This window comes from Desmodus rotundus, chromosome 2 (genome assembly GCF_022682495.2).
Source record: "Desmodus rotundus isolate HL8 chromosome 2, HLdesRot8A.1, whole genome shotgun sequence".
In the NCBI taxonomy this organism is placed as follows: Eukaryota; Metazoa; Chordata; class Mammalia; order Chiroptera; family Phyllostomidae; genus Desmodus; species Desmodus rotundus.
Window position 1 is genome coordinate 85,132,236 of NC_071388.1, and position 15,120 is coordinate 85,147,355.

Here is a 15,120-nt window from a genome sequence, read left to right on the forward strand (position 1 = left end):
CTGATTTTTCAACAGGAATCCTTGCAGGCCGGAAGAAAACAGCACAAAATATTCAAAGTAATGAAGAGAAGTAGTACATGTATGTAGTGGAATATTGCTGGGCCAAAATAGGAGGAAATCTTATAATTTATGACAAATGGACCCAAAGGATATTATGACAAGTGAAATAAGTCAGAGAAAGACACATGCCATATGATTTCACTTATATGTGGAATCAAAAAGACAAAATAAATAAACCAAAAAGAAAAAAACCGAAAAAACACATAGATACAGAGAACAAATTGATGGTTGACAGATGGGAGGGGGAGAGAGGACTGGGTTAAAAAAAGTGAAGGGATTAAGCGGTACAAACTGACAGTTACAAACTAATCATGAGGATGTAAGGTACAGCTTAGGGAATATAGACAATAATATTGTAATAACTATACGTGGTATATGTGTGTATAAAACATATTTGGGAATCACTTCATAAGTTTTATAAATGTCAAACCACTATGCTGTACACCTGAAACTAATATGATATTGAATGTCAACTGTAGCTGAAAATAAAAAAATTAAAAACAAATAAACTGTATACTGGGATATATTGTGTTTGGCTTTACTGCTCCTGTTAATGCAAGTTGCATGATGGGAGACATGTATTTTACTTATTGCTGTATTAAATGGCACCTGGAATGTGTTAAGAATACTATAATTATTATAGCCAATGTAATCAGCAAATCCATTGAGTTAAAACATACTGAAACTCACAGAGTTATCAGATTTGGGGGGATGAATCAGTATCTCTTACCAATAGAAGTTTAATTGGAAAAAATCTATAATTTCATCTTAATAAAGTATTTTCCTCCTTCATTCTTTCAAATTAAGAGACAGCTGTAACATTTTACTGTTTCATTAAGATGCTGATTCTGTGAGGTAGTTTAGGTATTTTTTGTGCCTATTCATTAGAAAAAATTGATATAAATTCTGATGGTACCTGTATACTTCTTTACAAGCCTGAAATATTTTATTAGAAATAGAAATAAGATGAGAAATTTTAGGACAATTAATAAAGTATCTGTAACTCTCATTTTCTAGCTTTCCACGAGACGAAAGATGGGTTATGTGTTAACGACGTGTCAGTTTCTCAAGGCCAACACTTGGAAAATGCAAAGTAGCCAGCCCAGATTTGCCTGCCATGACTGGGTGCAGGTGGTTACAATAATCCAAAGAGAAGAACAGAGCTCGGGCAATATTAAGAACGAGAATGACGACAGCTCTGCCCATTCCGTCCCATGATGGCCAACTCCCCCGCCCTGTCCAAACCTCCTTCATAAGCACACGGCGTCCAGTTTCCCTCATGGACAGTATGACTCATATCACATCACCACCCCAGTAATGTCGGCTTCTGGGGGCATCCAGCTTTAGGAAAAGTACATGAGACTTTTGAGTCGGGAAGCTCAGTCTCCCCTGGCTAACCATGTGCTTTATACTGTTATTTAGTCTCTCTGTGCCTCAGTTTTCTCCTTAATGAATTGGGGTAATTTGTATGAATATGTTCCTTGCAACCCAGTAAATTGTTTCTATGACCCATTATGGGTTAGGGCTCACAGTTGGAAAAGCACTGTTCTATTCTTCTGTCTGAACATTTAGCAATTTTAATTTTTTTCTTTTATAAAATTTTTAATAAACATGAATATTCATAATTAAACCACATATAATTATAAAGGATCGTGGTCAGATGTAAATGTAGTCTCTGGTTTTCTTTGTATACATATCTATACATAAATGTATATTGATGTTTATTTTTCTTAATAAATATTGACAATATCTTATTAAATAGCAATATGGCCTCTTTACTTAATAAAATTAGCCTTTGTTCATGTGCTTTAGTCTCTCTTGAGTTAACAAATACAAGTCATGATCCCTGAGTCTGTCTGCTGAATCACAACACGATGAGTGTTTACACCTGAAAGATCAAGGACCACACTGCGTTTCCCAGGACTGCCAACATAAAGCTGTTCATCTGCCCGACGGTCAGCCGGGCTCCACACATTCCTGGGGACTCAGACTGTCACAAGGCACCACCAGAGCAGATGAGAAAGTACACGCATAAAAGTTTCCACCAATTTGGCAAAAGAGTTATAGCAAAACCTGAAGATTGTCACGATGTGACACTCTAATCACAGCTCAGTGTCCCATCTGTAAAACCAAAGCAAAACAAATTTTAGTACAAGTCAGTCATCATTAGCATAGCATCTGGATTGGGGTTTACTTTTTATAAGACAAGAGATCACCATAAATAGCTAGTGTATGATTGGAGCTATTGGACTAAACTTGTGAAAAATTAAGATACTCTGCATGTATCTATGTTTTGCTGTGTTCTTTAACAGAAACAAATATTGGTAAGATTAATAAGAAGTCATCTATAAACTATTCCAAGTGTTATAACTGTTATTACTCCTTAGTGTGGCTTAAAAGGCAATTTTTGCTCTCTGCGGGACTCCCCTTAACTTCCCATCTGTGGGCTAACTAGGTTCTCTACTTCTGGGACTTTGCACTTGATTTTCTGCCTCTGCTTGGAAGGGTCTTCCCATCCCACTTCACCTTTGCCTGGTTTATTCCTTCTCATCCATCAGGTTTCTGTTTACTTGTTACTTCCTCTGTGAAACCTTAGCAGATAATTTTCTTTAGCATCATGTATTTTTCCTCATATAACATTTGTGGCAATGAATAAATTTGTTAGTTAATAATAAACCAACTTCTTGGCCTACTAGATTCAAGCAACGAAGGCTGTTATTATGTCTATCTTGTACGCCAATGTATCCTTCATGGCTAGCACTGTAAGAACACAGGAAATAGGGTTGGGGTGGAGGGATGGGGAGAAAAGGCATACAACTGTAATTGAATAACAATAAAAATTTTAAAAAATAAATAAATAAATAAAATCTTTAAAAAAAAAAGAACACAGGAAATATATGTACAACAAATGAATAAGGCAGTCACCAAAAAATTTAGTTTGTAAAAAAGAGAGACCAGATTAACACAACAAAAGCAATCACAACTAGTGCTGGAAATGATACAAATAAACAGGTACTCATACATTTTTGGTAGAAATGTGAATTGTTACAAACTTTTAGATTAAGTAACACCTACCAACAGTTACTAAATTTTTTAAAAAGCATCTCCATCTTCCTTGGGGAAGTAATCTTAGTTTTGCAAATCTGTCATGCAGACATAAAAGTTTCAGTATTTAAGGGTTAGTACAAAGTATTTGTGAAAGCGTTGTTTGTAGTAGCCAACAACTCAAAAATAAAACAATAACATATACGTACGTATACTAAGGCCTCAAACATGTGTATGTTCATCACTAAGAGAAAGGCTTAGTCAATACTGTACAAATAATGTAGCATTAAACAGCTATCAAAAACAGAAGAAAGATCTACATTATTGACTCGGAGGGGTGTTCCAAGATATATCATCAAGTGAGCAAAACAAGTTTATATTTAAAAAAGTGCAACAATATAAAAAAACCTGTAGATAAATATCATACACATACACAGAAAGAAGTATACAGAAAAATACACAAACCATTAGCATTAGTAAAATAAAGGGTAGGGTTTGAGAGTGATAGGAAAAGAATATTAAATTTGCCTTATAAATCTCTGTATCATTGACTTATTTCAATAATCTAATGGAGGAGGGAAATATGCATGAGAATAAACTAAAACATACTAAATAAAATGAAATTTGTGATGAGTCTTTCCTTTTACAGGTATCTTGAAGTGTTATGCATTTGTACAATATGTATTTTAAAAGTTGGGACATACATCTGTGTTTAAGTTGTTCAAAACTGTATCTTTTGTTGATCAAAATTTTATTTCCAAAATGCTCTACGCATCCTTTTATCTGATCCAAATCTCAGCCTCCCTAAATCCTTCCCTAGACTCTTTGGAACGCCCTGCTCCCGCTTGCCTGCCCGGCTCCTTCCTGAGCATGCTTCCCCTGAAGTCTTTGTGTCAGTTTAGGCATTCACTCCCCCGTGTGCCTAACGCTCAAGGTTCACAGGCAGGGCCTCGGTCTTCCCACCGGTACTTCTACATTTTTTCCTTCTTCTTGTGAAAGAAGCAAACATAGGAAATAAAGAATTAGAAAAAAGAAAAAAAGAGGACAGAAAGAAAGGAAAAAGAAAGGAAGAAAGGAAGGAGGAAAGGAGGGAGGGAGGGAAGAAAAGCTATTGATAGGCCAACAGCTTTAGCCCTAACCATACTTTTCACTCCAAATGTGAATATTCAGTTACCTTCCTCTGTATCAGTTACCCACTTCTTTGACATTTCTGAAACCGAAATGTTGATCGTCTCACCCCTAACTTCCTTCTACTCCAGTCTTCTATCAGTAAATGGCACTTGTATCTACCCAGTTGTTTGAGCAAAAATGTGGGAATAATCATTTTAAACTCCTCCTCACACTTTATAGCTAATTAAATACGACCTCCAAATACACCATGCCTCCAACCCATTATAATAATCTCTTAGATTATATTCTTCAATCACTGCTTATTATAGAATTATATTACATATATACATTCTTTGCAATGTTTTTATAGTACCTCCCACTATAGTAGCTAGACTATATTTCCCCACTCAGTGCTTTGTTTGGTCATATACTTTAGCAAATGGAATGTATCCAGATACAATATATGTGCCATCTGCCAGGAGTTTTTATGTATTTCCATAATATGGTTTAGACTTTTGTACTTCTCCTGATCTGCCTTAGTGGGGGGAGGGGGTGACATACCTGGGAAGCTGCTGGTCCTAAGAGAAAGAGGAAAAAAGAGGAACAGATCTGTACCTGATGCTCCAGGTGACCCCATGGGCTCTCAATCTACCTGCAGAGCCATGAGTGATAGAAATCAATATTTGTGATTTTGAGGTGTTGTTAATGATATTACTGCAGCAAAATATTCATCCAATACTCACCCTAACCTAATGCTCCGCCTCTCATCTGGATTAATATTGCAATAGCCATTTACCTGGTACTCGAGCAGTCCTCTGCAGTGTCCATGGAACAACAAGAAAGTTAAGGAGGCTGGGTAGCCAGCTGAGTAAAGGGAAGAGCAGAGGAAAATAATGATATTAAAGGGGCATCAGGGCCCCCACCATGTTGAGCCTTGTAAAGCATGTTAAAAAGTTTAGACTTTTCTGTGAAAGGAAAGGGAAACATTTGCATGGTTTGGAGCTGAAATGCCGTGATCTTTATTTTAACAGATTGCCATAGCAACTGTCTTGAAAAATAAACAGTTAAAGGCACGACTTGGAACGAGGAGACTACCAGTAAGAGGCTTACATGAGTGCAAGTGAGAAACGTTGATAACTTGGATGAGCATGTCAAAGATGAGTTTACGGGGATTAGTCAGATTCTCAGCATCACTTGCAGGCAGAGCCAGCGTGATTTCTGAATGTACTGGATGAGGAGCGTCAGAGGGAAAACCAAGAATGACTTCAGAGTTCCCTGACGTGAGCACCTAGAGGACTATTGTCGCTGTATACTGAGATGGAGGAAGACCAAGATAGAAACGGGTTTAGGGGCAGACTGAGATCATGAGTTTAGTTTGGGACATGAGAAGCTAACAAACATCCAAGTGAATAAGCTGAATGCACAAAAAAATCTGTGTGGAATTCAGACAAGTGGTCCAGGGTAGTATAGGAGTCAAGTGCAGTTAAAAATTGTAGATAAAACCATAAGACTAGATAAACTCTCATAAGAATGAGTATTGCTGGGAGGAAAAGTACAGGATCAAAACCTGCAGCACTTCAGAACTTAGAGGAAAGGTAATTTGGGAGAGCTACAGAGTCTAAGAAGAAATAGCTATTGTCATAGGAAGAAAATGTAAAGAGACTGCATTCTGAAAAGCCAATGAAGACGGATTGCAAAGAATTTAAAGGTGTTGTGTCATATGTGGGTTTTGGATCAAATCAGACAAGAACTCAGACAAGAGCACCGTACTTGTGAGTGTCTGGAGGTCATGTGAGGCCTTGGTAAGGCCAGCCTGTGTAGAGTGAGGGGGACAAACAGCCTGACCAGTTGGAGATTCAAAAGAGAATGAGCTGGCGGATACTGGCAACCCTTTCGAGATCTGCTGGAAAGGGAAGTAGGGAAAAAGTGCTCTAATCACTGCAGTTGTAAAAATACCATCCCAGTCATTAAAAGGACATCTGTTTATGATGAAAATCTCCCAGTTCTGATCCACGTTAGCCTTTGGAAATGCTTCAGCGGCACAAGAGGGGTGTGGTTGACTTAGTTTTCCTGCCTCTCTTTTTAAAATAATTTTTTAAAACTCCTCACCTGAGGATGTGTTTGTTAATTTTAGAGAGAGAGGAAAAGAGAGAGAGAGAAAGAAAGAGATGAGAGAGAAACACTGACCACTTGCCTCTCGTACATGCCCCAGCCCGGGACAGAACCCAGAACTAGGTACGTGCTCTAACCAAGAATGGAACCCGCAACCTTTTGGTGTGCGGAACGATGCTCCAACCAACTGAGCCACCTGCCATGGCTCCTGCCTATTTCCTTTCCTATTCCACTCCATTAATTAAGGTGCTGCTGAGTTCTTCAGGGTAAGAAAAAGATGAGAGAGGAGAAAGAGTTGTAAGGGGAAGGAGAGGTGATACAGGATCAGCAAAAATGGAGTCTGACTTTGGTCTTCTTTGAGCATGACACGTACCTGTACCCGATCTTCATACCTGAAAAATGTTTAAGTCTAGTCTTTCCCAGGCCCCTGACCTGGGATAAAGTCTAGAGTCCTAAGTGCATTAATGTCTCCTCCAGGTGTCTTTTATAAATAGTCTCTCACCTCCCCGGTTTTGAGCAGTTTACTTCAGACAAACTATTGAGCCAACACCCCATCAAGTGACTCCCTTTGGGCTGGGTCCCTTTAAGACCACAGCATGGGCAGGATTCCTGCAGCTTTTGCCCTGAAAATGTCTTGGGGAAAGCAAACCTTTCCCTGTTCAATTGGGAATTCCTCGATCCACCATCAGTACAGCCAGGCAGCCGGAGTCTTGTGCTTTTAGACTTTTACAGGTTTGGGTCCCATGTCGAGGTTACTTCTGCTGCCCTGGCCATTTTCTTTGCTACATAATTTTCCAAGGGGTAAACTATAAAGGCCTACTTTGAAGAATGAACTGAATAATAACAATTTTTATTTACTGTGTACTATGCCAAGCAATGTTATAGCATTTTTATTTTTATTAAAAAATGTATTGCTCCCAGCATCCCTTTGAGGTAGGATTTTTTTTTTTTATACACAGGCAAACAAAAGCAGTGTAAGTATACACACATATACATACTTTTAAAGTCAGAAGAGATTTTCAAGGTTTGGTTTATTTTCTAGACTTTTACTTTTTTATACTTTATATAAATTTCTAGTATTGAAATGCAAGTATAAGCAAAATGTTCATTCCTTAAATGAATTCTTATTTTGTAATTCTATTAATTTTTTTAATTAACGAAAAAGTATAAAGTAGGGAGAAAATGGAAAATGTAGTGAAATACAGCACGTTTGTCTGCAGTCTAAATTGAAGACACCAAAACATCACGCGAGTCATCTCAGAGACTAGCAGTCTACTGGTCCCTTACACACTTTAGCGAAGACATGTCCTGGCTTCAAACTTTTTAACCCTCAGGCCCATTTCCTGAGGATTTAGCTGGTTCTTCTGTAGGAAATGCCGTCAACATTATTAATGGCTTATTCCAAAAAAGTACGTAAACAGAAATAAACAAAGCCAATTCAGCTATATTTCATCAAACCTTAAAGGCTTATGCCAAAATTCACACCAGAATGATGTTTAAAGGGGAAAAGTGTAGAAGCATACACGAGCAAAGAGCGAGTGTCGCCCAGACCTTTCTCTTTCCTCACAGAAAATCCCTCTAGATGAACCACTGGGCCAGTTACCTGGACAGCTCATCAAAACCCAGAACCTCATTGCCCATCCCTGGGGGGTCGGGGTCCTAATGTCCACTGTGGGGTCAAACTGCTCCCTCCTTGGTGCTAATTCTGATGATCACTGAAGTTGTCTAGTAACCAAAATAATTGTTCTCAAAATCTCAGTATCTATACCATCTACATAAATACAAATTAGATTTTGATAATGTTACTTTCTTAAAAATTAAATAATCTTTTCTTTAAAGTTTTATGTATATCTTAGGTACATATTAGATATAGATAAATTGATAGACACATGATAGAATTTCTGTAGGCAGTGTACAATTGATGGAACACTTCATTAGTCATTTCATGATTTTGTATGAATACATTTTGTATTATATGGTTTTGTATGCATGCAATTTTGAATTGCAAATTAAAACTCCATTAAAATTTAGCATATGCTTTTCCCATAAAGTATTACAGTATAAATGATTTACATTTAACAATTCAAAAAATGTTTCAGAGCATAAATATTTCCAATGAGATGATAAAAGAGCATGCTGTAAAATACAAGAATACTGCATAGTAAAGAAATGTTAATATCACTCTTCATAATAAGAAATGGCTTTTATATATAAAACCCTAAGCAGTCATAAAGAACCTGGAGACGAAGAAATTAACCTGGTATTTGAAGTTTACAGTGAGTCTTGAATAATGAAAGCTGATTTTGAAATTTGGAGATCTGATCAGGATGTTGAAGAGAGAGAAGAGGGAAAAAAAGCTTCAGCAGATGGCAAATCTAAATTGAAATGTAATCTAAGCACCTGAACTTGTGTAGAAACACACATTAGCTTAAATCCAATTATGAAATCTAATTACATTTCTTGTAAAACCTTCTTTTAAAATGTTGATCAGTTATTAACAACTTAATATTTGTAACTACCTGGAACACAGTAGGTAAAGAGATAGTGCGGTGGGACAAATTATAAAGTGCCTGTGACTCATCCATTCAGTCAGTAGGCTTCATTATTATCAAGGAAACGTGCTCAAGTTCCTTTGTGCAAACTTCTCATTACAAAACAAATTTGCCCTTCCATATCAAAAATTTTTCTTTGTGATTCTGCTGCTGGGATTATACCCTAAGAACCCTGAATCACCAATTCAAAAGAACCTATGCACCCCAATGTTCATAGCAGCACAGTTTACAATAGCCAAGTCCTCGAAACAACCGAAGTGCACATCAGTAGATGAGTGGATCAAAAAACTGTGGTACGTTTACACAATGGAATACTACACAACAGAAAGAAAGAAGGCGCTCCTACCCTTCATGACAGCATGGATGGAACTGGAGAATATTATGCTAAGTGGAATAAATCAGTCAGTGAAAGACAAATACCATACGATCTCACCTATAAGAGGAATCTAATGAGCAAAATAAACTAATGAACAAAATAGACCCACAGGCATGGAAACATGGAACAGACTGAACGTGACCAGAAGGGCGGGGGGTAGGGGGATAATGGTGGAAAGAAGGGGAAGGGACTAGACAGGGAACATGTATGAATGTATAAATGACCCATGGACATGGACAACAGTGTGGGAATTGACTGTGGGAGCAGGGGTTGGGATGGAAGGAGGGGGGCAAAAGGGAAAATCAGGACAACTGTAATAGAATAACAATAAAAAAATGATATAAAAAAGTCCAAATACAGGAAGAAATTTTCTTAACTGATTTTTAACTGGAACCAATTGCTTCTCTATCCTGAAATCTTTTTTTTTTTTTCTTTTTGGTCAAAGTGAAACCTTGCTTGACTGCTTTCTTTTATTATTGTGCATAAGAATAAAAGCACCAAAAATGGATCAACATGGTAATCAAAACAAGTCAATAAGACACTTCTTCATTTGTTTGTCACCAGGGAATGCCACAGAGACCACCACCACGGGAAGGACAACAGAGGAGAAAACTCTAAGGCTATGTTTGAGTTAACTTGCCATTATAAAATTTCCTTTTAAAAATGTCCTTTGGTTCACATACATAGTTCACAGTGCTATCAATTGAAGCTGTGCACAGAAATACAGGGAGAAAATGTCTCCTTTCAGATTAACTTGGTTTTAAACTCACAATGTGACTTTCCTATCTGAAATGGGGCTAGTTTCATCTAGTCTAAATTGGAAAATATATATCATTGTCTCTTTTTTGCCTCAGGACACTCCTGGAAATGAGATGTTTCATTTCCATGCATTTTTCCCAGTTGGAATTGTGTAAATAAATATATTGAGAAAGATTTAATAAAACCATCAATAGCCTGGAGCCAGGTATTGGCCCTGTGCTAAGCATTTGACATAATCAACTATCCAAGAGATTGAGTGAGCTACCGGGGTTAAGGTTATTATGAGCTCCGAGAAGGGTGGATTTGGGGAGAGGCTGGCACAGTATTTTCATATACATAGATTAGGTCAAATGCGGTAATAAGAAATCCAGGGCATTTAACCAATAAAAAGAAACCACGTGGGTAATTCAAATACTAAAATTCATATTTTAACAGTAGAGAAAATTAGATTAGAATCCAAGAGAACTTAACTTTCCTTCTTATTTTGTTAATAACTCACTGGTTGCCTTTAGGTAAGCTAAATAATTTCTCTATGCCCCAGTTTCCTAGCAAAAAAAAAATTATATGGTTAGAAAAGGACTCTCTTACCCAGAATATTAAGGACTGAGAAATACAACAGAGAAAGCAACAAAAAATATGAATTTGAGCACTTTATCTTTGCATCAGCCGGAACAGTATTGCATTCTATTGCATCTCATATTTTTATTTAGAGGAGGCCTGTTGCTATAAAATGCTTGAAAATTAGTAGTCTGGAAGAAGATTTCTTAAGTGATTTCTAGCTTGGATAATGGCACAAGCATTTTAGGTAAGATATGTAATTCCCAGCTCTACCATTAGTCACTTGTGTAGACAGCTTCCGTGACACAATAGTTTTCATCAACACCAATTCACGTTGGAGGATGGGCATTGCTAAGAGAGAAATGAAGGAAGGGACTATAGTGAGGATAAACAATAAAGAGATTTCACTTCGGTAAAAAAGAAAATCAATATGAGCATTTGCATGCATTCAGAAACAAGTAGAAAAAATGCTACTTTTCCATTGAATGGGTTACAAAAGAAAATGTATATATGAAAATGAGATGACATTATTCTGTAGTGCCAATTAATGGCTCGAATTATTTCTAGAGTATTGTATTAGATTTGCATAAACTATGTTCACAATAATCTTAAGAAACTTTTAGACTAAAATTTTTGATCAAATGAAATGTTTTATTGAATAGTATTTGAAAGTAATGAGGTATATCAGAACTATTTTATTGTTGTACAAATATTTAATTGCAATAAAATTTTACATATATTGAAAGACAATATAAAATTTAGAAATTTATTTTTCTAAATGAATAAAAAATTAAAATAACATTCTATGGAAAGATATCTCATTTTATGACATTTTTACTAGGTATAGACTCTAAAGTTATATTGTATATCATCTACTGAATTTCCAACTCTTATTTGATAGGAAATACTTTTAAAACAGTGTAAATCTTAACTAGGATCTTGAACATGGGATTCTTCCCAAATATTCTGTTTGATTCAAAGCACACTTTATAAAAAAATTAAGCACTTTTAGAAAAGAATAAATCATGCCTACAAGGCTCACCCATTCTCACATACCTTCACTAACTAATGTGATGTAGGAGAGCCCTCCCTATTTAGCTACATCGATTGCTGTTAACTGTGATGGCAAGTGATCATGTGGTTTTTTAAATGCAATCCCATAAACACAAATTATTGTTTTGCTTAATATAATTAAATATGGCAAAAGTACTAATTTGCTTAACTGAGCCAATCAAACATCAGGATATATTATAAGACCAACTGGAAAGAAATTATGCTTCTGTGTGCATTCATCTTGAAAAGTTCCACATCACTTTGTGATAAAAAGTTAATTTTTATTGAACCGATTCCCCAAGATAAATGTGAATGAGCAGAGAGACTTGTATAAAAATCCATAATCAGAACTGTTTATAGGAGTCTGAATCTCAGCTAATTGAGGAAATATGTTTAGCCAAATCAACTCTTAAATATTTACATTTACTAAAAGTTAGGCATACTAAACTAAGCAACATATGAAACCTGAATTCAGTTAGGCACGGGGAAGAAAAATGAAGCGTTCACCTGCAGTGGAAGAGGTGTAGTCAGGTGATCACCTAACATCATTTCCCGCCCCAGCCCCCTTTGCAGATTTCCATTCCTGGTTAACAAGAACTTCATTTTATCTTCTTGGAGTCAGAAGATTATGACCACACACACACACACACACACACACAGGTTGTCGCCCATTTAGAAATGTTATAATTTACCGCAGCGGAGCAATCAGAAAGTCACCTGATTACATTAAAGATCTGATTTCAAGTATTGTGACACAACCATATATTAAAGTCATAAATCTTCAGAATATTTCAAAAAATAAATGAACCAAGAAAGAACAGCGAGAAAAAACCTAAACCAAGATCAAATGCACGGATATAAATCTACCAATGGAGTTACATGCTCTCTTCTAGATATATTCCAAATATTTATATTTTATATTCCAAATATGTTTCAAGGTTTGTTTAATTCAAAAGATCAGTAAATTATTGATAAATTAATAAACCAGTCTCACATATGACTCTGTAATGTTCTTCTAATGAACCAGTGAACTGGCTTTCTTTTTCTCCCACGCACCTCATCCTACCCACCTGTAGGGTAAATGAAGTCAGTCAGGCTCTCTCACCCGAATGTCTGGACAACTAAGAGAAGCAGTATTCCCATAACCCTGGGAATGGGCACGATAAGCAGTATTCTCATAACCTTGATTTGTCTCGCATGCGCAGAATCACGCTTTGTTATATAATATCTTGGCACCCTCTGGCTTTGTGTGCATTTAGTATATAAGGGAGTTGGGACTCCCTGCCTGGGGCGACACATGGCTTGCAGCATGCGTGGATGACCCCACCAGTGAATAAAGCCATGTCAGGCATCCCCATGGCTGCGCGAATTGTCTTCCATCTGCCCAAATCCCGAGTGAACATGTCCGTCCTTGAACGCTCGCGACACACCACCCTAGGATTCACAAGTTCCCAGTTAGACTCACATCTCACTGAGATGCTCCCAAACTGGCAGAAAGCAAAGGGAGTTTCCTTCTTTTAGTTCAGTCCGTCTCTGAGGCAGATGGTTAATTCATTGCACCTGTAACCAATTAGCCATTCAAAACAACGGATTCTTCACAGCAAACCGTTCCCTTGCCAATCCGAGAAGCAGGTGCATATTCAATAGCTCAATCGCCAAGTGGCTGGTACAAAAATAATCCAAATACAAAATGATTTTATATTAATGTGCAGAAAAATATGACAGTTATAATAATTCCATTCTAAATTAAGAATTTAATTATTTCAGGTTTTGAATCACAGCTTTGAGAATCTTCTCTTTTTTAATTCTATTGGGCTAACAAATTAGGCAGATGTTTTTTCAATGAAAATTAACTTTCTTTTTAAATAAGACTTAGAATCGTATTTTTCTTTTTTGAAACAATGAATTTTAATGATAATAAACATATCAAAACATATTACATTTTATAGTCATCCATTTTATACAACTGCTCCAAAAGTGGTACCTTCACATGGAAGGTTCAACTTCCTGCCCAGGCACCACAACTGAACTCTGTGGAACTGGGCACAGCTTAGCCAGTCTTATGTTTTGCAGAATGAGAATCTCTGTGGATTGTTTTATCACTGCAGTGCCAGCTCTGTAGACTTTCACAGACTTGAACTATTTTAATCTAGGAAATTATTCAATCAAAATTATCTTCTTTTGGATAGAGGGAAGAGGTCTAGTGACAATATTTTCTGGGGTAAAGGTGTCTACAGCTTCCAATCTAAGCATCTCAACTGCTGGCTTCCCTTTCCATCAGAACCTTGGGATGACAAGGACTCTCTCCCAAGAGGAGTATTGAAAAGTATTTAGTTGAAATCAGGATTATACTCATATCTTCCCATCCCAGAAGTCAGCCTGGAGGGTACATATACAAGGAAAACACGGCCAGTTCTAAAATTAATACGGAATCTCCAAACGCCACAACCAAAAGTTAGGTACGAGGAAAAGAAACATATGAAAGGAAACAAAGCTCTAGCTGCATCATTGTAGTAGCATCACTATTTGACCAGCCACCCATGCTGGACACACTGGAGGCACCTTTAAATCCATGTCTCCTTTTCCACAACTCACACATCTCTAACCCTTTGCACGGTATTTTTCACATTTCCCATGTGTTTTATTCCCACCATCATTATTCCTTTTATGCCCTTGTCTCCCAACTTATTTATTCAAAGTATTCACACATTTTTTCATTTATTTATTCAATAGAGATGGACTAAATATCCACTAGGGGCCAGGCAGGAGGAAGAGAATGGTGAATGGCTAATGAGGCAGACAAGAGGTCTATTTCAATGGAGTTGATAGTCTAAGGTAGATACTGACAAACAATAATTAAAACTTAGTCCTAATCCAGCTTTGAGGACCAAGAAGTTTTCCTGGAATAAGTAAATGTCTAAGCCAAAACCTAGTGGAGAGCCCCTTCTCCAATTCCATGAAGAAAAAGGGAATAATGTTCTAGGCAAGGGGGATAATCTGCTTTTTGTCCCTTGACTCTCAATGTGAACCTTCATGAGGCTTACAGATTGTGTCCTTACACCACTTCCGCTCACGGCCATCCTCTGGTTGAAGATTCCCTGTTGTCTACTGAAGACATTACAAACCTCAGATTTTGTTTCCGGGTTCATCTTCTCCAACACAGAGCACTGTAATTTCAGTTCAGTTTCACTGTAGTATTAGTCCTTTCATGAAAAACAGGAACAGTTAAGCTTTTTTCTTTTGTTGTTTGTGCTAACTGCTTGTACTGGAAGGCTGCACACAGTAATGCATCCTCCATTATTTGAAATCAACTTATGACTTAAATCTCTTCTCTGGAAATTTTTCCTGAGTAATTCAGAATTAGTTGCTTATCTTTCTGAAATTCCATAGCCCATTTTTTTGCTCCTCTATTATAAAGTGCCTATTTTATTCTGCTCCATGTACTAGCTCATTTTTTATAGCTGAAGCTTAGGCTATGTTAACCACATGGAAGCC

At 36.9% G+C, this 15,120-nt stretch overlaps 1 long non-coding RNA gene across 3 annotated transcripts in view; it reads right to left on the reverse strand.

The window, feature by feature from the left end:
- Positions 1-11,583: 11,583 nt before the first annotated feature.
- LOC123478449 (uncharacterized) overlaps positions 11,584-15,120 on the reverse strand; it is a 40,876-nt gene continuing 37,339 nt past the window's right edge. For all 3 annotated transcript variants that reach the window (XR_006653650.2, XR_006653649.2, XR_006653651.2), the window contains one exon: positions 11,584-13,288. This is a non-coding gene — a long non-coding RNA (uncharacterized lncRNA). The remainder of the gene's footprint in view (positions 13,289-15,120) is intronic.